Below are 23,868 nucleotides of genomic sequence, written 5' to 3' on the forward strand. Positions count from 1 at the left end.
AGGGCTCTGGGCTCTGAGCCAGGCAGCTGCGTCCCCGAGAGGCAGCGGCTAAGTCTTCTTCCCTCGGCTGGGGCCGGAAGCTGGGCCTCAGCACCTGGAGTTCCCATCTCCTGGTCCCCCAGGATGCAGATTCCTGCACGCCGCCCCCACGCCTTCCTCTTCCTCACCTACATTTGGCAGCCACATCCTGTAGGTTGGGCCAGGCCTAAATGGGAGGCAGGACGTGGGTGGGCTCCCAGGGGGACCTCCTGGGGCATCCTTTCTCCAGGGTGGTTGAAATCTCTTCTTGGCCTAGGGGTGCCCTGAAACGCAGTTTGAAAACCACTGATGGAGCCCTTTTGACAGATGGAAAAGAGGCCTGGAGTGGGAGGGTCAGACACTGGGGGCCCTGGCGGTGCCCCTCTCCCCCTGGTCCCCAGTCTACAACAGAGCCTGGCATGTGAAAACGCAGTTCGTGGTGCTCCCGTCCACCTCCCCTCGAAAGCGTGCCCTTGGGGAGCCTGAGTGGCTCAGTTGGTTAAGCGTCCGACTTCGGCTCAGGTCATGATCTCATAGTTTGTGGATTCAAGCCCTGCGTTGGGCTCTGTGCTGACAGCTCAGAACCTGGAGCCTGTTTCTGATTCTGTGTGTCCCTCTCTCTCTCTGCCCCTCCTCTGCTCATGATCTGTCTCTCAAAAATAAATAAATGTTTTAAAAAAAATGAAAGTGTGCCTTAGCAGCCCCTAACCCTGCTGTCGTTTGTCTGGATGGCCAGGGAGGTGTTGGGGCTCCATCACTTCCTGTGTCGGACACCCCATTTCTCCAAGCCTCACTTTATGTCATCTGCCAAATGCCCACTTCCCAGGATGGTCATGAGGAGAAAAGAGATGCTAATGCAGATAATCAGAGTGCTAACCCGGCCACAACGCCTCCCTGAACTCCAGCTAGATGCGCCACAGGCTGGCTTGCAGCTTCTCATCTGGAAAAAGCAGCGTTATTGAGATATAACTTGCATCCCATAAAATTCACTCATTTAAAGTGTGTGAATCCACGGTCTTTAGTGTATTTACAGACTTATACAATCATCGGTACAATCTAATTTTCTTTTCTTTTATTTACATTTTTAAAAATCTTTATTTATTTTTGAGAGAGAGAGAGACACAGCGCACAAGTAGGGGAGGAACAGAGAGAGAGGGAAACACAGAATCCAAAGCAGGCTCCAGGGTCCGAGCTGTCAGCACAGAGCCCTACGCGGGGCTCAAACTCACAAACCGAGAGATCATGACCTGAGCCGAAGTCGGATGTTTAACCGACTGAGCCACCCAGGGGTCCCCAGTCGAATGTTTTATTTACTTATTTATTTATTTATTCATTTAAAGTTGGCTCCTGGCTCAGTGTGGAACCCAACACGAGGCTTGAACTCTCAGCCCTGGTATCATGGTGTGACCTGAGATCAAGGGTCACACCCTTCACCGACTGAGCCACCCAGATGTCCCACCACCATCTAATTTTATTTTATTTATTTAAAACAATTTTTTAATGTTTTAAATTTATTTTTGAGAGACAGAGAGAGACAGTGCGAGCAGGGGAGGGCAGAGAGAGAGGGAGACACAGAATCTGAAGCAGGCTCCAGGCTCTGAGCTGTCAGCACAGAGCCTGACGCAGGGCCCGAACCCACGAACTGTGAGATCATGGCCTGAGCCGAAGTCGGACGCTTAACCAACTGAGTCACCCAGGCGTCCCTAATTTTAGAGTGGCCCCGAAAGAAACTCAGGTCCCACCAGCCGTCACTCCTGGTTACCCTTTCCCCAGGTACCAGAGCTACCAGCATAGCCTCCATTGGGTGTGCCTCTTCTGGATGTTTCCTATGAATGAAATCACAGGAAGCCTGTGGTCTTTTGCCACCGGCTTCTTTCCTGGAGCGTCGTGTTGTAAGTAGCCCGTATCAGCACTTGGTTCTTTCTTCGTGGCTAAATACTATTTCATGGCATGGACTTACCACATTTGATTTATCCATTCACCGCAGGGGACCCTGGGGCTGTTTCACCACGTTTTTGGCTGTCACGAAGGACTCTTCCCCGCACGTTCCTGCACAAGCCTTTGTGTGGCCATATGTTTTCGTTTCTCCTGGACGGATGCCGGGGCAGAGAGCTGCTGGCTCCTAGCACAGCTCCGTTGCACATTTTGAGGAACCGTCAGAGCGTTTTCCAAAGCAGCCGAATCATGTTACATTCCCACCAGCCACGCGTGACTCCCATTTCGCTGCGTCCTCAGCGCCGCTGGTTTGCAGCCTGTCCTCCCGTCACAGCCATCCTCGGAAGGTGTGAAGCGGCGTCCCGTTGCGGTTTTGAGTTTTGTTTCCCTGACAAGGAATCACGAATCACCGTGCTTTTTTGGAGCAGTGTCTCTTCAAATGGCATCACCATCGTTTCATCCTTACGGCAACATCACGAGATTTGTACTACGGTCAGCTCCGCGGACAGAGGAGCATAGTGAGGTTCAGGGGAGCACCTGAGACATGGTGGGCATGGGGCTGGCGAGCTCTGGGCCACCATGCCGGGCACTGAGTCTGGGGAGAGGAGGCCATGGGTGATGGGTGGGGATGAGGGGGTATTCGGAGCCCCGCCCTGGGGCTGCAGGAACAAAAAACTGAGCCCTGAATTCTCTTTCTGTCTCTTCTGTTTCATTCTGTGACCTTGAGAAAGACAGGTCCTGCTCTGGGCCTCAGTTTCCCTATCTAACATTTATTCTGCTGTGAGAACAAGATCTGGCGCTGTCAGTGATGTCACTGAGATGAGGGGCTTGGAGCTTCCACGAGCCAGGGGGCTCACCTCCAGTCACTGGCCTGCAAGGGCTGTCCGTGCACGGGGGCCTCTCTGTGTCCTGGGTCTCGCACCAGCCCGTGCTCTTAGGCATCAAATGCTGGGAAATTTGGGGCTGCAGGAAGGTCTTGCTCAGGCTGGTGGGGAGCGGAGAGCAGGTGGTCAGTGCCTGGGCTGCCAGTCTGTGGGAAACAGCACACTTGTCCCTTGGCTGAGTGCTTTGCCCCCCTGTCCACCTGCTGCCTCCACCTGGGGGCGGGGGTGATGCAGGAAGCTAAAACGGGAGGAGGGTCAGGCTGGGGAGGAAGCCAGGCGGAGAGCCCCTCCTCCGGTAGGACTCTGAGCAGATCGGCTCCATCACTCACGCACTCACCCATCAGTGGTTCACCCAGCGCCGGGTGCCGGCCAGCTGTACCTTCTGGGTGGAAGTACAGAGCACGGTATCATCGGTCACTGGCTCCGCAGACTTGCCGAGAGGGCAGACGCGGCAAGCCTGGGACCGGTGCTGCCCTGCCCCCCCCCACCCCCCAGTGCTTTATTTGAGCAGGAGAGACAGAAAGAGAAGAAACTGCAGAATCACGCCAGTTCCTTAGAGTGTGTGCCAGGGCCCAGGCGCCGCCCTGCGGAGCCTCTTAACTCCCTCTGCAACACTCAAATGGCAAGATTATTATTATCTCTGTTTATTCCTGGGGAAACTGAGGCTTGGAGAGGCGCAGGGACTGGGTCAAGGGGCCCCAGTGAGTCCATTGCAGAGCCGGGGGCGGAAACCCAGTGTCCAGCTCTCAGCTCTGGGTTCCCTCCCTGCTCTGCAGCCCCTTCCTCTTTTCCCCACCCCACCCTCTACAACTCGGACCTGGTGCTTGGCGCCCCCCACCCCCATCCACCCAATATCTGACCGCTATTTGAGCCGGTTGTCTGGGATGCTGACAGCAGCCAGGGGATGTGGGTTGAAGCCCTCCCCTTGACCTGGGCAAGGCCCCCACCTTCTCGGGTTCCAGGTTCTTCATTGGTCATCAAGAGGGCTGGACTGAGTGCCTTTGAAGGGCCTTTGACAGGAGCCAAGTCTAGGGCAGCTCTGGAGAGCATGGAGTGCATCTGGGTGCGATCTGGCGGAGCGTGGGTAGAAGCAGCCTTGGGGAAGGGTGGCTGCCGTCTGTGGGTCATTTTCCAGGGGACACCGGAGTCTTGGCCCCCTCCTCACCAGCTCTGGCCTGCTTATCGTCCGTCTTCCGAGCGGCTCCTCGGATTTCAGCCTGGAGTTTGTGATAGGGGGGTCATGGGGGGACCCCGGGGGAAGGTGGGTGGCCTCGCTGCTAGTAGGGCTCCGGCACCCCGTCTCCCCTGGGTTATCTCTGGTCTGGGACAGGCTGGGAAAGTGAGAAGCTGTGTTATCTCCTCCACTTCCCTCCGGAGATAGGGCTGCCTCAAAGCGTTCTTGTTCTGGCCCCTCACAGCCACTGGCCCCCGGGGGAGCGGGGAGGCGCCATTACAGCACCGAGGCCGTGGGGTGGGGGGTGCTGAGTGGACTGAGCACCGGACAGGGAGTCTCGAGGGTTTTCAAGCCCCCTCTTCACTCATTCACCACAGACTCACTGAGCACCTACTATGTGCCAGAGCAGAGGAGTGAGTTAAAGTACTTCACACCCAGTGTGGCCCAGGCACTGCTCAATCAGAGGACTGGGGGTGGGAGGGGGCAGGCCCAGAGACCCCCTTCTGGGACAGAACCCCTTCTGGGGTTCTCAGGGAGGTTCCGGCATGTGGGGGCATTTGGAGGCCTGCAACAGAGGCGAGATATGTTGATTTGGGTGTATTTCAGGAGTTTAGCCACCTGGGAACCCCCAGCCTACAGCGTCAGGGGGAGGAGCCCCGGGGGCCGAGACCCCTGGAATTCTTGTCCCTAAAATGGGTCTGGGAGTGGCTGGTTCTGCCCACATGGTTGAGGTGGAAGCCAGGTCCTTCGTTCTCGCTGCCGCAGGCCCCACAGCCTGTGCACGTTAGGGTGACCGGGTGGAACTGCTATGTGCCCGTCTTTGACAAAAGTGGCAATTTCCCAGGCTCGGGCTGCGGTGAGAGCTGATGGGCGTAGGAGTTCAGTTTTCCCAAGCCTCTTTCTAGGTGCTGGGGGGCACAGCAGTGAGCAGACTGGCTGGGGGCCTGAGTCCAGTGGGAAGACGGGCGATTTTGGGCGTGTGGCGGCTGGTGGTTCCAAGGGAAGCGTGTCACACGGAATGATAGCCCCAGCCCCTCCCCCCACGGCAGTGACCGTGTCCTGAGCCCTGGAACTTGTGACTTCGTCACCGTGCGGAGCAGGAGGAACTTTGCAGGTGTGATGAGGTTGAGATCTTGTGACGGATTATCCAGGGGGGCCCAGAGTCATCACAGTGTCTTTCTAACAGAGACACACTAAATTCTACACTTAAAAATGGTGAAAATGACGGGGGCGCCTGGGTGGCTCAGTCAGTTAAGTGTCCGACGTCGGCTTAGGTCATGTTCTCACAGTTTGTGAGTTCGAGCCCCGCGTAGGGCTCTGTGCTGACAGCTTGGAGCCTGCTTTGGATTCTGTGTCTCCTTCTATCTCTCTGTCCCTCCCCTACTTATGCTCTGTCTCTATCTGCCTTTCAAAAATAAATGTATGTAAAAAAATTAAAAATAAAAAAAGAAAGGACACAGCGTGTTCTTTAAAAGCATTACATACATTAACTCAATTAATCTGCCAAACGGTTATTATCACTCCCATTTTAGACAAGGAAGCCAAGGCACAGAGAGGTTCAGTAACTTGCCCAGGGCCACACAGCTGGAGGGGTGGAGTGGGATTCGCAGCCGGGCAGGGGGCGGTGAATTTGTGTGTGGCTGCTGCACTCACTGTCCAGCTTCACCTTGTGTGTGCGTTCTGACCCCACCTGGGCAATGTTAGACCCTCTACAGAAAGGATTTGGTTAACGTCGTAACTACCCTATGGGCTAAGACGTCCTTGTCATTCCCATTGTACAGGTGCGGCAACTGAGGCCCAGTGAGATGGAGGCCCTTGCCCGAGGTCACAAGGGCAAGGCTGGCGAGCGGCTCCCCAGCCAGTGGGCGCTGCTGCCTCCAGCCGGGGCCGGGCCCCTCCTGCCCTGTCTCCACATTCCCTGGGCTTCCAGAATGGAAGTGGCATCGCCATGTCAAATGTCCCCACACCCCTGCGTGCCAGAGGCTGAGGGACCTCCCGGACCCATTGTTCAGGCCAGGAAGCTACCCCCTCCCCCGATGGCCAAGGGAGGTGGCCTCTGGGCGAAAGTTCCTTCCCTGAGAGGCAAATGCCCGGGGAGCAGGTTCTGGTTGGGCCCAGGGCAGAAGACGCAGGCTGGTCCTTTAAGGGAGGAGCGGGGGGTGGGAGCTTCAGGTCGGGTCTCTTCTTTCAGAAACCCTTCCTGGGGGGTGGAGTGGACCCAGGACCCAGGAGGCTGGTGACAGCACCTGGGGCGGGGCTAAGGGGCTCTTGTTTAGAACACGACCTGCTCCCTCTCTGGGCGTGGCTCTCCCTGCCATGTAGGGGAGAGCGGGGCAGGGGCTCTTTAAGCCCCCCACCCCCCGAGTTCTGTGAGCCTGTGACCCATGGGTGCGTGCTCCCCTGCTTCCTGGCAACGACGCAGTGACGCTTCCTGGGGCGTCCAGGCCGGGTCTGCTCCTGTGACATCTCACAGTGACCGTGAGCCAAGCGTCCCCTACCCTGTGTTTCAGAGGTGAAGAGACTGAGGCACAGAGAGGTTAAGGAAAGCCCAAGGTCACTCAGCCAGTGAGTGTGAAGCGGGGATGTTCCCTGGGGGTCAGACTGCTTGGCAGCCCAGGCCTGGGTCAGGGTTCACCCTCCGCTTCTCTCCTACCTGCCCCCCAACCCCCCCCTGCCCCAGTAGCAGAGGGTAGGGGAGCTGGATGAGGGATTGGGGGGTGGGGAGTGAGGGTTTTCTTGTGGGCTTGAGAATGTGGGTGTCGCCGACGCTCTCTCGTCTATCTCCTTGTCTGGACGAGGGCTCCAGAGCCAGCTGCACACCCTGCCCTAGGTCAGGGGGGCTTCTTGAAAGAGGTGGCATCTCAGTGAAGCAAGAGGAAGCATTAAAGAGTTAAGAAAGGGGGAGAGGGTATTCTGGGCGGGGGGACCTCAAGTTCAAAGAAACAGAAACTCTCCAGTGACATTCCACTCGCGGCTGTGTCACCTGCCCCAGTGACTCCACCTCCTTGTCGCTTGTCTCAGTGTTGTGACCGTCACCGGTCTTACTGTGGAACCCTTCCAGCCAGGCGCAATTGCCTGGGTCGTGGGGACCCCCAGGCTGAGCAGCGGTTCCTACGGACCATCTGGGACTTGGGCCCCGCATGGCCAGCTTTGCAGAGTGTTTCTCCCAAGTTTTAAGGGAAGGCCACATATTATTTTATTTTATTTTATTATTTTCTTTTCTTTTTTAAAAGTTTATTTTCTAGAGAGAGCAAGTGGGGGAGGGACGGAGAGAGACGGAGGAGACACAGAATCTCGAGCAGGCTCCGAGCTCTCAGCACAGAGCCTGGCGTGGGGCTCGAACTGACAAACCGTGAGATCATGACCTGAGCTGAAATAAACAGTTGGGCACTTAGCCAACAGAGCCCCCCAGGTGCCCCGGGAAGGCCAAATTTTAGAAAACGATTTGGGGTCAAGGAAAACTGGGCAGAGGGGGCTGCCAGGTGTCACCCCTCTCTGCCTTCTCGCCGGCCCAGGATTCTGAGATGCAAATAGGCAAGTTGATTTGCAGGTGGTCAAGTCCAGAGGCGGGTGACAGAACCGCCTTCCCCCCTGCTTGCTGCTCCCCTCCATCCCTTTGGGGTAGAATCATCTTGGGGGGCAGTTTGTCTGTTTTGCTCACTAAGGTATCTCCAGAGCCTAGACCTACCCTTGGCACACAGCAGGTGCACCTTACCTGTTAATGGAATAAAGGAATGATCCATCAGAGGGTCACATAAAGATGCAGGTAGATGAGGGTCAGAGGAAGGACTGCGGGTATCACCACCTGGCTCAGTGCCTGTGGACGGTCCACGTCACCTCTTGGGACCTCTCTTTGTTCATCCGGAGAGTGGGCGCAACCCGGGTCCTCTGGAAAGCAAGTTGACCAAGTGTGCCAGAAAGGTGTGTGACTCACCAACCCGGTCATTCCATCTAGCCAAGGAGCTGTCCCTAAATATGGAAAAAGAACAGCTTTCTGGACAAAGATCTACCAAAATATATTATTGATGATGTCAAACAACTGGAAATAAGGGACTGGCTAAATAAACTATGGAACTTCCACTTGGCCAAATGTGAGGCAGCCAATCAAAATGAAGTTCGGAGAAGAGGAAACAGAAATGAGGTCCCAGAGAGAGAACCAACCAGAGAGACGCCTTTGCTATTATGGCAGCGCAGAAAACGCAGGATACCCCTGGGTTGTGTTTTTCTTTTATTATACGGTATGATCTCAGCCACGTTTAAAAAAAGTCCCCAAACAAAAAACTATGGAAGGAAATGCATCAAACCTTAACAATGATTGTCTCTGGATGGCGGGGCTGTGGGTGGTGCCTTTTCTTCCTTATTTTGACTTTGCTGCATTTTTTAGGTTCTTGTCAGTGAAAGTGTATTGTGGCTCTCATAGTAAGGATGTTAAGCATGAGAAAGAATTCTATTCTGCGGGTGAGAGCCGATACTGTCTAAGATCTGGCTGGGTCTCTTAGCGAGAAGGCCAAGCTTGCCCCCTGGGCAGCAGGAAAGTTTCTGGGCTTGGAATTGGCAATCCAGGTGTCAGAAGCGGGGCTGCCTGTGTGACCCTGGGCAAATCTCTTTGCCCCTTGGTACCTCGTGGTGTTACCTGTCACATGGGGCCTGGGCATAGCAAGAACAGGACAGGAATGAGGTCCTGGAAGGCCTTCAGGAATTCCGATCGAATGAGCAGAAATTACCAGTTAATTATCAGTTCCCGGGAAGGCCAGTTGGCTTTCACACCTCAGAAAGATGTCAGCATTTCTGCCAGGGAGCCCCTGGAATATTTTCGGCCCCCAGAGGTACAGATGTCCCTGACTCACTTTGGAAAATAGAGCTGGGGTGATTTCCAGAAATGTCTCACCAGGCGGAGGAGGAGCACAGCTGGGGTGAGAGTCCTAGGATCTGGTCCCGGTTCTTCCCCTACAGCTGTGTGACCTTGGGCGAGTCACTCAATCCTCCTGGCCTCGGTTTCCCTTAGGCTGCGGGCTCTGGACACCGAGATCACTAAAATTGCTGAACTCTCGCTGATGAACCCAGGCTTAGGGGCAAGGGACCCTGGAGTCGGAGAGGCAGCCCCTTGAAGTCTGGGGTCCCCAGAACCTCCCATGGGTGACCTGTCACCTCATTTCTAGTCCCAATTTCCCAGGAGAGTTGGAGGTTGGAAGGACATTTCCCAGCTGGTCTCTGGAAGCTCAGTCTGCTGTGGTGGGATTGTCCTCAGTTTCCCTCAGCACCCTTTGGTGCATTGGATGCCCTAGAGGGTCTGGCCGTGGGGGGAAGGGCGAGGCTGCTTCAGGGCAGGCAGTGTGTACGTGAGAAGGACGCCAGCCCACACTCGGCCTGCACGTGTGAATGGTCATACTTCCAGCCTGGGCGTGCCTGCCGCCCTTTCCTGGTGCTTCAAGAAAACTCAGGCCTGGACATCCCGAGCCTTCTGCTCTGACACACAGTAGATGCGTCCCCACAAACCCATCACATTCCAGTAAGATTGAGATCAAGGACCTCAGACCTAATGTGATCTAATCAGCCATATGGTTACCAGGCGTCTGGTACTTCCCCTCCCTGAGCTCCCTGGGCCATCGCAGTGAATCTTCAGAGCCCTTCTGTGGGATGAGTCCTGATGCTCTTCAACACTGCCCGATAGGGGATCGGAGGCTCAGAGAGGTTAACAGTCTTGCCCAAGGTCACACAGCAAATCAGTGCAGAGCCCAGACCTGCTTCAGACCCCGGGATTCAGGGAAAGAGCATTTTGCGCATGAATGCGAGCAGGTCTGTCACCCCTGGGGTCTGGGCCAAGGGATAATTGGCTGATTGGACCCAAATAGCTCTTCATTCATTTGTTCATCCATCTACTGAGATCCTTCTTGGTGCTAAGTCCCTATGCCTGGCCCTGGGGGCTAGAGATGAGCAAGACTCATCTGCTGCTTAGAACCCAGGGACTTCCAGGAGGAGGTGACAGATGAGATTTGGTCAGAGAGAGGAGGGAAGAAGGGTATTCTGGGCCTGATTCATTCACAGGGAAACCACATGGTTTCTGGGAATTGGTGAAGGGGCAGGAGAGGAGGCCGCTAGGGTCTGACACGCTGGAGCCAGTGGGTGGGTGAGGGGCAAGGCAGATGAGGCCTCCACAGGGGTTGGCCATTAAGTGCGAGTCCACGCTGGGAGCTGAGGCCCACCCTCTGGGACGGAGCAAAGGGAGGGGAGATCCAGCTTAGGAAAGGATGTGGTTCCTGACTTCCTGGGTCACAACTGGAAGGGGAAGTGGGGGCTGGGCTGGGTGGGGCTGAGGTCACAAGGCAGGAGTGGCCGCCGCCCTAGCAGTACCCAGCCGTGGCACCCCAGCGGTGGCCTGGGGGACAGTTCTGCAGGTGCTCATCTCTGAGAGGCGTGAAGGGGGAGATGGGAGTGGAAGAGAAACCCCCGGGGCCTCTCTGACCACGGCTCCCAGCCATCTTCCTCACTCATGTCTTCACTGGCCTAGTGGTTTCTCTGAGTATCCAGCTCATTCTGTCTACTGGGCCTTTGCACCTGCTCTTCCCACTGCCTGATAATGGCTCTCTCATTTTAATCATTTACCTCTTCAAATGTCACCTCCTCGGAGAAGTCTCCAACACCTCCCCCCTGCCCATCTATCTCCTCTTTCCTGCCTCCACACCACTTGATCATTCATTATTGCCCCATCACTGTGCCACTTCATGCCTATATGCTCCCTTGTTCATCGTCTGTTTCCCGCCTCTGGGGATAAGCTCCAGCAGGACAGGGGCTTGGTCCACCCTGTTTCTCACTGAATCCCCAGCTCCAAGCACAGCCCCTGGCACGCAGCCGGCCCCCCACACCGCAGCACTGTGCTCTCACTATGTACCGGGCACTGCCCTATGGGCAGTAACTTATTTAATGTGGAAAACCCTGTGGGGAGGCAGGGGTCAGTCCTGGGTTGCTGGGGCCTGAAGCTGAGTAATCTTGGGACCTTTAAGGAAAACATAGATGATTAGGAACATAAAGTAGGGATTCTCCATGTCTCTTGGAAGTACTGTGCATGTGAGTGGTGCTGGGGCTTAACGTTCAATGACTCTGCCAGGTCGGGATGCTATAAAGCTTCTATATCCGTTGACTACATGAATGACTGATTAGCCTTCAACAAGCGATCTACCTTCTCTGGGCCTTAGTTTCCTCATTTGGAGCAAGAGGGTGCACCCGGAATGGGCAAGAGGGCTGCCCCTTTCGAGAGGCTCAAGGCCTCTCCACTCACCCATGAGGGGTTTGGGTTGAGTGGAAGGATTCTGGAATTAGTCATTCATCCATCCACTCCATGCATTCCAGAGACTTCCGAAGCACCACCCTGTGTGACGCCCCTGAGGACAGAGCAGTAAAAACAAAATCCGATTGGCAGGAAACACACGTGACAACGGAAGAGGGCGGCCAACCGAATGTTGAGATACAATGGGTCAGGAGGCGGGAGGCAATGGGAAAAAATAAAGCAGGGAGAGAATGGAGAGTTTGGGGGGCATGGTGTGTGTGGGGGGGAGGGGGGCCTCACTGTATCAGTGACCTTTGAGCTGAAAGCTGAGGGGTGTGAAAGCGAGCTAGGCAGATGTGCAGGGAAAAGAAACCTCAGGCAGAAGGAACAGCATCAGCAATGGCTCTGAGAAAGTAAGTGCTGGCTGCGTTTGGGGACTAGATACATGCCATGAGCCAGGGGAGAGTGGAGGGGAGCTAAGGTCAGGGGCAGATCGTGTAGGGCCTGTGGGTCGCTGTCAAGACCTGGGGGAGTCGAGAGTCACCAAAGGGCTCTGAGCAGAGGTGTCTCTGCCCTCGGGCTCGCTCTGGCTGCTGTGTGGAGAAGAGACCGCAGGCTTGAGGACAGAAGGAGAGAAATCAGTCAGGAGGCTACTGCAGGTGTCCAGGCAAGAGATCCTGGTGGCCTGCATGAGGGTGGTGTGTGGAGGCACAAGAAGTGGTTGGATTCTGGATGTTTTAACCTCAACCCACCACGATTTGCAGTGGGCTGTGTTCCAGGGAAACACTGCCGTATAACAAACCCCACACCTGGGTAGCTTAAGACAATCAGAATCATTTTATTGTTTGTCATAGTATCTGCAGCCCGGGGACTTGGGATGGGTCTGACTCAGTGGTCTGGCATAGGATCTCCCGTGCAGTTGCTGATGGTGGCTGGAACTGGAAGAGCAGGGGTGGGGGGGGGTTGTGAGCTGGCTGGGTCCCCCTCCGGACCGCCAGGAGCTCTCCATTTGGTCTGTGGGGGCTCATTGCGCTTCCTCACAGCATGGCGGCCCAGAGCTCCAGAGGTGAGTGTCCCAAGAGAACCAAGCAGAAGCTACGTTGCGTTTTCTGACCTAGCTTGAAAGCCACAGAGCATTGCTTTGCAAATTCAGACCTATCCAGATTCAAGAAGGGGAACACAGTGGGGGGGAGGCTCCGTGAACATGACCTTCCCCTGCCCTCTCCTCACCAGCTCAGTGGAGCCCGGAAGAGGCTCTCTTCCACAGGGAGGATGGAAACAGGCACTGAGTGGCTAAGCCTCATGGCATCTGCCAACCACGCACCACCTGCCTGGGTCTGGACTGCCCTCCTTGTGTGTGCCTGTGCACATGCGTGTGTTCACGTGCGCTCGAGTGTGCACACCCATGTGCTCAGTGCCTGTGAGCGCATCCCTCTCCCAATGAAGCAGTGAGGGGCGTCTCCACCTCTGGCTGCCCCAGGAGGAAATCTTGCTTTTCCCGGTGCAGCCAGAAGGTCATCTGGTCCTGAGAATTCCTCTCCAACCCAGTGATCAGGATGCCCCCTCCCCCAGGCCATGCCCGTCTTGGTCTCCTCCACCCCGCTGGGTTGCTGGGTCCCTCCATCTTCCTCGGGCCCCCTCTCCAGAGCCAGGTGGGCAGAGCCAACAAAACCCTCATCTTCATGGGGGTAGTGGTGGGGAGATGAAATATCTGCAGGAAATACCACAGGCAGTAATGCTATGGGGAAAAGCAAAGCAGCCTCAGAGCCAGGAGAGACCCAGCCCATTTCAAGGCCTCCAGTGACCAGTGTTCTCCCAGAGGTCTCCCCTTAAGGCTCTTCCCCAGCAGCCCAGGCGGGGCCAGGTTCTGGGAGGGGGAGGCTGAGGGCCTGTGTTCCCACGTCACCAGGGGAGGACAGCGGGAGAAGACAGGTGGTCACACCCGTGCTCTCATCTCAATGGCAGGATGAAGGGACATAAAGTGTTTCAGGTCCTTGTGAGCACGTCCTCAGCACCCACGTGCTCCAGGCCTGGGCCCGCACATGGTCCTCGGACATCGGTGCACATACTTGAACACCGGTCTCTGGCCTGTGAGTAAATTCACACTCCGACTCTGGTGTCTGCTCTCTTCCATGCACGTTCTCTGGCGCGCACTCAGTGTGAACACACACGTCCGTCTGGCTCCCTCGAGCACGTGGGAAGAGCAAGTGCTCACTGAGCGCTTGCGCTTTACGTATTCTGTCTCAATCTTCCCAAGAGCCCTATGCGGCAGGTAGATCATGATCGCATTTTACTGATGGGGACACAGAGGTGCTAGGGGAGTAGTTACTTTGCCCCAAATCTGCAATTGACAGGCGGGGTCTGAAGCTGGGCCGTCTCTGGCTCTGAGGTCTGGTGTGTGCGGCTCTCCATAGAGACCACCAGGTAGGGGTTAGGGACCCCTGTTTTCCGTGTCTCCTGCTCATCCAGAGGCCCTGCGCCCATGGGTGCACAGCAGCTCAGACTTTACCAAGTCCTCTCCCATCCTGAGCGTTATCCCAGGTTTAGGGAAGAGGAAATAGAGGGAGGAAGGACGGTGATGGTCTTGTTCAAGGTCACACAGGAGCTGATGGCAGATCCAGGACTAGACCCCGCATCCCCAGTCTCTCGACTTTGCCCTGCCCTCTAGGAATGTCCAGCTGCTGGTCAGTGCCAGGTGCACCGTCCCCCTGCTGCACTGATTCAGGAATTTTCTGGAGAGCTGTGAGCAAGGGGAGGTGTGAGCAGGCACCGGCACCTCACTGGCACTGGGCAGGATGGGAGCCTTCCTGAGGAGGCAGAATGTCCAGCCTGGTTTGGGGGGGGGGGTTATGGGGGCAGAGGGGAAGTCTGAGGGGTCAGATGTCCTGGTTCTGGTTCCGAAGCCACTGTTAGGACTGGCCCCCTGCAGGGGAGGAGGGGCTGAGCAAGGCAAGCGTGCCTCATACATGCCTGTCTGATGGGGGCGGCCAGAGGACATCCCATCCCAGCCAGAGGACAGGCACTCTGGAATCCGGACCATCCCCCCCCCCCCCCCCCCCCCCCCCCCCCCCCCCCGCCTCCCAGGGGGAGAGCAGTGTCAAGGCCAGGGACGAGGGGAAGTGAGTAGGGTACCTGTCCGGGATGAGGAGTGTCGGCCCAGGAAGTGCGGCTCCCAGCCCATCCTTGCTCTCTCTGTCCTCTGTAGGAGGCTGTGCAGGGCCAGGCATTGTTCGCTGGTTTAAAAATAAAGGCATCTTGGCCGGGGCCCTGCTGGCAGAGGGGAGGAGGGGGTGGCCCTGCCCCAGGCCTAAAGGGCATCTGGCTGGAAAAAGAGGCCTCACCCAGCTCCACCACCAGCATAGCTGGGAGCGTGGGGGGTCCCCCCAGAGAATCGCACCTCAGCCTGAGAGATGCAGGCAGAGGGGATGTGGGTGCTGGACGCCCCGTCCTCACTCCCGCCACTCAAGGCTGCCCGTCACCTTCACTGGAAGCTTCCAACAACCTCGGGCCACTGGGGAGACACAGTCTCCCTGCACAGCACCCCCTTTCCCCCACCAGCTGATGATACTAACAATAATAGCTGTGTCCCACGTGTCCCAGTGGGGAAGATACTGTTATTATGGAACTGTTATTATTACCATTAAGCAAATGAGAGAATGAAGGCTCTGAGAGGTTTAGTAACTTGCCCAAGGCCACAGAGCTGTCCAGTGGAGGGGCCAGGGCTCAGACCCAGGTTGGTCTGACTCCTGAGTGGGGATCGTAACCGGGTGCCCCGCTGGCCCTCGCCACTCCAGTGCCCCACCTCCTCCCAGGCTCCGGCCCAGGCCCTCGCCCTGGCCAGCAGAGGCACGAAGCAGTCTACTTCTCCTAGGTGGTCAGGGAGGGAAGCAAGCGACAGATAAGGAGCCAGAATGTGCCAAGGCCCTGGGGCAGGGGTGGGTTGGTGCTAGTGTTACCCTATTCGATTCTTTCTTTTTAAATGTTTATTTATTTACTTTTGAGAGAGAGAGTGGGAGGGAGAGAGAGAGAGAACACGTGCTTGTGCAAGCAGGGAAGGGGCAGAGAGAGGAAGAGAGAGGATCCCAAGCAGGCTCTATGCTCAGTGCAGAGCCCAACATAGCGCTTGAACTCAGCACGAGACCATGACCTGAGCTGAAATCAAGGGTCGTACTATGCTCAGCCAACCGAGACCCCCAGAAGTCGCACCCGTATGCGATTCTTTTATCGGGTGATTGTCTCCATTTTGTAGATGAGGACACTGAGGCCCAGAGAGGCAGTCACTGTCAAGATGAGATTTGAACCCGATCGGCCTCAGCCCAAAACACTTTTCTTCACACTGTGTCTGAAGGGTTAATAGGAATCTCCAACACAGAGCACTCCCCCCCCCCCCCCCCCCCCCGCAACAGAGTTCAGGTATAAGCCAAGAAGCACTGAGGGTGTAGGAAGCTGGAGGGGCAGAACATGATGGGGGGACACAGTTGCTAGGGAAACAGCTCCCCCACTCCAGGAGAGATGAGCGGGAAAGAGCTGGCCAGCAGTTCGGGGAGCCCCGGGGAGGGGTCTAGTGTAAGCCTGAGATGCGACAGGCAGGGCCCTGCCCTTCCCCGGTGGTGGCTCATGGCTGCCAGCCTCCCCGTTCCAGACGAGATCCGGTGATCCCCCGTCCACCCCCGAGGCCTCTGCCGAGGTTGGCACGCTGGTGCTGGCACCGGAAAGCGACATTCCAGAGGCCCCCCCACTACTCCCTGCCAACCTTGGATTCTTGGCAGAGCAGGGGGGAGGATTGCGGTTGGGGAGGATTGTGGGAGGGGCCAGAGTCAGAACACCTGTCCCCAGGATGTGGGAGGAAGCAGGCCAGAGACAGGGCAGACCCCTCCCCATCGCCCAGCGACCTCGCTCTCTGGCCTGCTGGCCCACAGCCCACACTGCAGCAGGAGGCTGGGCTGAGGGGCGGGGTCTCAGACGTGGTGTTCGAGAAAAGACATGTCCCCTTCAGGTGGCCAAGTTCCTCTTCTACCTTCTCTAAAAGCTTTTCCAGGCAGACTTCCCATTTGCTGTGTGACCTTGGGCAGACACAGACTCTCTCTGGGCCTCAGGGGCTCATGAGAGGGCCAAAGCAGGTAAACCTTGAAGGTGCCCTCCAGCATCCATTGTTTAGTATCCCAAGGTGCTGTGACTTTAGTCTCCTCCCGGGGCCATCTGCGGACCTCTCGCCATACAGCAGCCAACAAATTCTCTTAAATCTGAGTCAGACAGTGGCTCCCTGCTCATCAAGGTGGGAGGGGCACCTCCTCTGGCTCAGGGAATGCTAGCTACCCTGACTTCTTCTGCACCTGGCCGCTGCTGCCTCCTGACCCTGTGCCCGCCCCTCCCCCTGCCGGGAGTGGACCCCTGGCCTCCAGACTGCCCCTCAACCACGTAGGTGTCTCCTCTCTTTGGAGTCTGCCCTTACCCTCTTCTGGCCCCGAGGGCTTGGCCCCACCCAGCTCTTCGAATAGTTCCTTCTGCTTATCCAAGGCTCAGCTCAAATGTCACCTCTCCGAGAGGCCTCCCCTGACCCTTTCTCTAAATCGGGGTCATCCACCCCACCGAGGTTTCGCCATCATGTCCTCTCTGATTTATTTCCTTCAGAACATGTGTCAGGACGAAAATGACCTCGGTCATTCACTGTTCGCTTGCTGAGTGTCCTCCATCCTCTATACTGCCCGCTCGGAGGGAGCCGGGTCCATTCTCTCCGGGGCGCCGGGCCCAGGGCACAGCCAGCGCTCGGCGCTGCCAACGACCAGGAGGCGTCGTGTGACTTCCAACATGCCCAGGCCCCTGGTGCTTCAACATGTGCTCTGTGCCCAGAAGCTCTCTCGCCCCTCCCTCCGTGGTTTCTCCCTCCTCCACGCCCCCTCCCATCCCAGGCCCGGTGCTCAAAGTTCCTGCAGACTCAGCTCTGGGCCCAGCAGCCTGAGAGGCAGGTCAGGCTGGGAGGGAGGGAAGACCCAAGGCCCCTAATCCCCTGGCAGCCCATTCCCCAAGAGCAGGAGGGGAGCCCTGGCCCTGGAAAGCCCCAGGGTTGGGCCGGCTGCTGGGGCAGGCAGTTCCCGGGGTGACCTCATCGCCTTGAAAGGAGGGCAGCAGGGCCAGGAAGCAGAGGACGCATCAGATGGGCTAAATTTAGAGCGTTTGATTCAGCTCAGGCGGGACAATATTCCTGGAGTCCCCATTGTGTGTGCGGGGCCAGAGGGCAGGCTGTCCGTTGAATGGCTGGGTCTGAGCCATGCCAAGCTGTCTGGGCATGTGGAGGAGGAGGAGGGGGGGTGGGGCGACCTCCTCCATGCTGGGGAAGAAGCCAGGCCAAGGGTCCTTGGGGTGGAGCCAGGTGGGGTGCAGGCTCTGGAGCTGCTGCCCTTGGGACTGAGGCCCAAGGTGGGAGAGGAGACACCTTAGAGATGAGGACAGGGGCTGTGGGTGACAGCTGCTCAGCTATGGGACCCTCACAACTGAGGGTCCAACTAATGGACAGCCATTATTCCCCCCTCCCTATTCTACCCTTGTACAGTCCAAGAGCCTGCGGCTCGGCCCCAGGCACCGAGCTGCCCGAGGCCACACAGTGTCCTGACTCCCAGCCTGGGTCCACCGCAGTCATGGGAGCCCCAGCCTGCGCCCTCCCCCCAGGACAGGTGCTGTGGGCCCTCAACCTGGCAGAGCCTTCTCTCCCTGTGAGGCCGGGCAGCTGCAGGGGGACACAGAGGAGGGTGGCTCCGTGCGCAGGCTCCAGAACCCATTGCCATGGCAACCCAGGGTCCAAGCCTGCCTGGCTCCGGAGGAGCGCCCAAAGCCGAGGATTTCCCCGGGTGAGCGGGCAGGGGCTGGAGCTGGCTTCTGCTCCTTGCCAGCCAGCACCTGGGACGGACCCAGCGGGCTCCCCCCAGCCGCCTGGGCTCCTCACACGGGCTAGGCCGGTGCTCCCTAATGGCGTCCTGTTTCCGCACCCAAACCTCAAGCCCACGCTGTGGCCAGGCAGTTAAAGGAGGGTGGGGACTGTCCTCAACGTAGGGCCACCCTGGAGGGAGAAGGAACCTTTCCCCCCACCTCGCACGCTGCGAGTCCTTCTTGCAAGTCCCACCGAAGCCCAGGGAACTCCTTGGGGCACCTGCCTTGGAAATGGGGCGGGACTGTAAGTTCCAATGGACCTGACGTGTACCAGACACGGGGAGGAGACCGAAGATGCCCACTGCCCTCTTTCCCCTCCCCAGCTCAGGATGGCCTTGGCAATGAGGCCCAGGTCCCCTCCCCCCGCCCACAGTTCCAGGTGAGTAACTGGAGGGTCTGAGCCAGGATGCGACACCGAACGTGGGGACACCATACTCCTGTCCTCCTGGGCCCCACCCACGGCCCAGCCCCGGGCACCAGACCCCCTCTCCTTGGAGCCCCACTGCCCTGTCCCGGGCGGTGGCCCAAGGCTGCTCACGGCTCCTCTTGATTTCACATCATGACTCATGTTATCATGTTCTCAGGAGCTGAGTAACCACCTGAGTTATTTATACCCTAGCTTAGCAGGCTTCCTTCCCTCCTCCCAGAGCTCATGCAGGGAGGACTGGGAGGGGGTGGGGAGGATTCTGGGAGGGGGCATGTGGACTGGGAGAAGGCAGCTGAGCACCCCCCCGTATCACCTCCCCTGGGGTACCACCCCCGTAAAGCACCCAAAAATAACCGTGACTACCCAGCACAACAGGATGGGCCTGGATCTATGGCATCGATGTATCGGTATTATGGTTTGGGGAGGGGGGAATTCCTCTCCCGAGCGAGTCACCCGTCTGGAAAAATAAAGAAGGAAAAAGCTGAAAATTTTTCCTTCCATCAAAACAGGAAGGAGCTGGGGGCGGCGGGGGGTGGACGGGGAGATGACCGGTGAAGGCTGAGGTACGTCCTCCACCCCGTGGTGGGCTTCAGGGAGGGGAGGCCCGGGCCGCCTGCACACAGGGCCCACTGGCCCACGGCCGGCCCTGGGTCTCCCCCGTGGGGGCATCCCTGGGGTCCCAGGGGCCATTTGTCGTCCCCTCCCTCCCGAGCCTGTGTGCGTTCACGGGTCCACACAGATGCCCACGTACACACAGCCCCATGTCCCTCGTCCCCTCTCCCACACACATCCCACAGGCACCCTCGCTCACCCCCACACGCCCTCACCAGATCCCACGGGAGAAAAGATCTCACTCTGGATGGGTGTGACTTGGGAAGTCTGCCTTCCTGCCTTAGTTGTTCTTCTCTCCCCTTGAGCACGGTTCTGGGAGTCCTAAAACGTAAGTTCACGTCTGCCTTTGCTCCAACGACTACGCGTAGGATGACCGTAGGGAGGTCACTTCTCCTCTCTGAGCCTCAGTTTTGCATCTGTAATAAGGGTATGGGTGCTGCTTCCCTCTAGGGCAAAGGAAGGAAACGGCGTCGTCCTAGCGGGGGGAACTGGAACGCGCGCTCCCGTTTACCGAGGGCCCTCTATTTGCTACGCATCAATGACACATCGCTAGGTTAACCCCATCGCCACATGCGCTGGTCCCAGAACGCCGGCCTCTAGAGCCTAGAGGGCAGGGACTCCCCCAGGGTTACACAGCTGGGGTGAGGTGGAGGTTGGTTTTGAACTCTGGGCTCCTCCGAAGTGTTTCCATCCAAAAAAAAAAAAAAAAGAGAGAAGGATGTGCTGTCAGAGTCCCAAGAAAGAGGAGGAAGGGGAGGAGGAGGAGAGAGCGAGATCTAGCTTCCCTGGCCATGTGTTCCCACTGGGACCACTGATGACAAGTCCACGTCTTCAGCAGGGATGTGCCCCGCTGGGCAGGGGGCGCGTCCGTGCCGGAGGAGCATTATGCCCACTGCTGTGGCGGTTACTCTTAAGAACATTAGTCACTCCCACTGGGCTGCTGTTTGCTTATTGACTTATGTAAGCACCGCCCGAGGGTGTTTGTACAGTTGTCTCGGTCTCTCTGTCTGTCTTCTACCTGCCTGCCTCGGCCTGCAGGCCCCTCAAGGGTAGGGGGCTCCGGAGAGGTGAGCTGGCAATGTAACGCCCGATGCTTTGTGAAGACGAGTCTGGGGTACCGCGCGGGGCATGTCAGAGCATAATCGCCGCACTCAGGTTGCGCTGGGACCCCATTCTACAGATGAGGACCCTGGGGTCCCCCAAGCTCAACACGGGACAGGCCCAGGATGGCACTGGTTCAAATCTGGCGTGGCTAACCCCTGCTCGTGTGAATTCGGGAAGTCAGGTGACCTCCCCAGGACTCAGTTTTCCTGTCTTTAAAATGGGGATAATACATTTTGTTCTTCCTAGATTGTTGAGTGGTTCAAGGGAGTTGAGTATTAGTTTGAGCCACATGAAATCACACTGCTTGCCCATTTTTGACCTACTCCTTGTTTTTTTGTTGTTTATTTATTTATTTTGAGAGAGAGAGGAAGCAGGGGAAGGGGAGAGGGAGAGGGAGGAAAGAATCCCAAGCAGACTTGCACTGTCAGCGCAGAACCTGATATGGGGCTCGATCTCGTGAACCGTGAGATCATGACCTGAGCTGAAATCGAGAGTTGGACTTTAACCGACTGAGCGCCCCTAGACCTACCCTTTAGATCAGTGCTTCTCAAACTACTGTGCACATGGGTCACTGGGAGTCTTCTTACAATGCAGATTCCGTGCCGGCAGGTCTGTGGCAGGCCTGGCACTGTGCATTTCGGACAAGCCTCCGGGGGCAGCAATGGTGTGGATCTAGACTAGGATAGAAAGGTAAGTGGCTGTGTTGTATGCTGAGTAATTGTACTCTGCCAGGCACGGGAGGGTGCCATTCTCATATCTGGTCCTCACAGCCACCACGCAAGGCAAATGTAGTGATCCCAGTTCACAGCTGAAGAAACTGAGGCTCAGAGAGGTCAATCTCCTGCCCGAGGACCCTCGGCCAGCAGCTGGCACAGCAGGGTTTCAAAGCCAAGCCTGCGGGGCTTACCCACCAGGATCCTTGTCCATTCATCCAAACCCCCGCACAGGCTCACCCTCCCTGCCCTTGGAGAAGCTCACAGGCCTCGGGGGGACCTAAGATACATCTAGGACATGGAAGCATCCTCAAGTGGCCTCAAGGCAGTGCTGAAAAGGGACAGCTTGCTACTTCTGGGAACTCACTCCTGGGAAAGCTCCCCATGGGGAGGCAGGACGTGTAAGAAAGCAGGTGAGGGGGCGCCTGGGTGGCTCACTGGTTAAGTGTCCAACTCTTGATCTCAGCTTAGGTCATGATCTCAAAGTTTGTGGGTTCGAGCCTGTGCTGTCAGTGCAGAGCCTGCTTGGGGTTCTGTCTCTCCCTCTCTCTCTGCCCCTCCCCTACTTTTGCAAGTGTTCTCTCTCTCTCTCTCAAAATAAATAAACTAAAAAAAAAGGAAAGCGGGTGAGATGTGGTTGGAGAGGGAGGGGAGGGCACACGGGAGGGGGAACCTCACAAGTAAAGGTGTGGCCTAGGGGAAAACTCAGCCATCCACTATTCCTTGGGAACCCCAGCCTCGCCCAGACCCTTCTCTCATACCCACCTGCTTCCCTTCCTCTCCCACTGAACACACTTCCACAGTCACTGCCCTGGTGTCCTTCCTCTGCTCTCCTCCCCCCAAGCCCCCAAGCAGAAGAGGGCCAGGAGTCCCTGGAGTTGGTGGAATGGTCACTCATTTCTGTCCCCGACTCACTGTGTGACCTTGGGCTGGTCACATTGTGTCTCTGAATCTCAAACGTCCCCTCTGAGCACCCTTGGCCAAAATCTGTAGGTGAGTGAGGGCAGGACTCAGATGAACTGGGCAGCCGTGTTTCACATCTGCCCAGCCTGGCCGACAGGCGTAGATGTCCAGAGAGCGATACTGGCATCCAGCTGTCCAGGTTCAAACTCCACCTCTGCTCTTGCTCATCCCTGACCATGCGAAGCTGCTGCGGACCTTGGTTTCCCCATCTGTAGATTGGGGGTGATGCAGCTCCTCTCTCATAGGCACGTTGTGAGGCGTAACTGGTTGAACAGACCCTAAAGGTCTGGGCTCATTTTCTCTTGGGAGTAATGAGGACAAATCTGTGACTCTTACACTGTGATTGATTAGCTTCCCATCCTTCGGACGGGCCATTGTATTTCCTGCAGTTACAAATGTCTTCCTCTGGAAAGCTGGCAGGGGGTCTAGATGCCACTTTATCCCCACCAAGAAGGACTGCCCGCTACCTGCCTGCCCCTCTCCCCGCTGCCCTACCCTGGCCAAATCTTCAGAACCCAGCAGCAAGGACATCCCAGTTTGGAAAGGGCTGGCTAACCCACATCTGGCACACATTCTCCCGTCTGTGGGTCCTCGGGGCCCACTGCCTCTGGCCCTGCATGGCCTCCTCCATGCAGCTCACTTCATCTGTTTAATTTTCTGCACGGAGAGTGACACAGAACGCTGGGCGGCTCCCGTCCAGGTCACACGGGGAGGCAGCATGTAACAGGAGACGGCCCAAGTGTGGCCCTTGGCATCACAGTTCTGGATCCAAACCCTGGCAAGGCTGCTTCCCTGCCGTGTGACTCCGGGCAAGCTGCTCTCCCTCTCTGAGCCTCAGCGCCCTACGAGATAAGAGCCCCAGCCCTCCAGGCAGTGGTTTTTGCTCCATTGCTGACACTTGCTACGCTTTCCTCACTGCAGTTAGCTCAGGCGGAGTGCCTGGCCCAGGGCGGATGCTCTGGAAGTGAGGTTCACGGTTACCAGAGCCCCAGAGTGCAGGCAGCAAAGGATGCAGTAAGTATGAACCTTCTCTGGGGGAAGGTGACCAGTACCAGATCCTGAGTGGGGGCATCTCCCAGCCCCGGGGGGGGGGGGCCTCTGCCCCACTTCCAGCCGGCTCCCAGGACAGGTAGATCCGAGCTGCCCCGTCCAAACATCCTCTTCCTCGTCTGGAGACAAAATGCATCACTCAGCCCCAGGAAAACAAACACTGAGCTTCCCTTGCCTTTGTATACAGAACACGAGGCCCAGCGCTGCAGAGGCAGTGTGGTGGGACCCTCCAGCCCGCCTGCCCTCTGCCTGGCGGTCTGTCTGTCCATCTGCCTGCCTTCCTGGGTCTCTCTTGCCTGCCTGGCACAGCCACGGTGGCCAGGGGCTCACCAGTGTGTGGGGGGGGTTTCCGGCAGAAGTGGCGGGGGCTCTGTGTGAGGACCTCCTCCCTCCAGGTGACGTGCCTGCCCCGGCCTCCTCTTGAGCTCTGTCTCTGGAGCTCACAGGTGCATGTGCAGCTTGGCATATTACCAATGACGGTCCTGGTAACCAACGTGTGTGGAATGCTCGCAACGCTCAGGATGTGTTAACTCCATGAGGAAATTGCTATTGTTTATCCACATCTTACAGACAAGGACACTGAGGCTCAGAAAGGTGAAGTAAATTGTTTAGGGTCAGGGGCTAGGAAATGGTTAGAGCAGGCCTTGAACCCAGGCCATCTCTGACAGGAAGTCTAGTCCCTTGTCCCCTGCAAGCCTCAGTTTCCTCACCCATAAAACGAGCACCAACACACCTCCCTTCCTGGGTGATGGCGAGGGTGAAGCAGGCCAAGGGCAGGACAGTGAGGGGCCACGCGGCCT

The 23,868-nt window shown here is 57.2% G+C and overlaps 1 long non-coding RNA gene across 2 annotated transcripts; it reads right to left on the reverse strand.

The window, feature by feature from the left end:
* Nucleotides 1–12,089: 12,089 nt before the first annotated feature.
* Nucleotides 12,090–19,076, reverse strand: LOC115305556. Of its 2 annotated transcripts, XR_003914845.1 has the most exons (3): nucleotides 18,990–19,076; nucleotides 14,408–14,508; nucleotides 12,090–12,430 (listed from the first exon to the last, which is right to left on the reverse strand). It is a non-coding gene; the product is annotated as an uncharacterized LOC115305556 (long non-coding RNA). The 2 variants fall into 2 exon arrangements; XR_003914844.1 differs by lacking the exon at nucleotides 18,990–19,076 and having other exon boundaries at nucleotides 14,408–15,286.
* Nucleotides 19,077–23,868: the final 4,792 nt, after the last annotated feature.

The sequence above is a fragment of the Suricata suricatta genome, chromosome 10 (assembly GCF_006229205.1).
Source record: "Suricata suricatta isolate VVHF042 chromosome 10, meerkat_22Aug2017_6uvM2_HiC, whole genome shotgun sequence".
Taxonomy (NCBI): Eukaryota; Metazoa; Chordata; class Mammalia; order Carnivora; family Herpestidae; genus Suricata; species Suricata suricatta.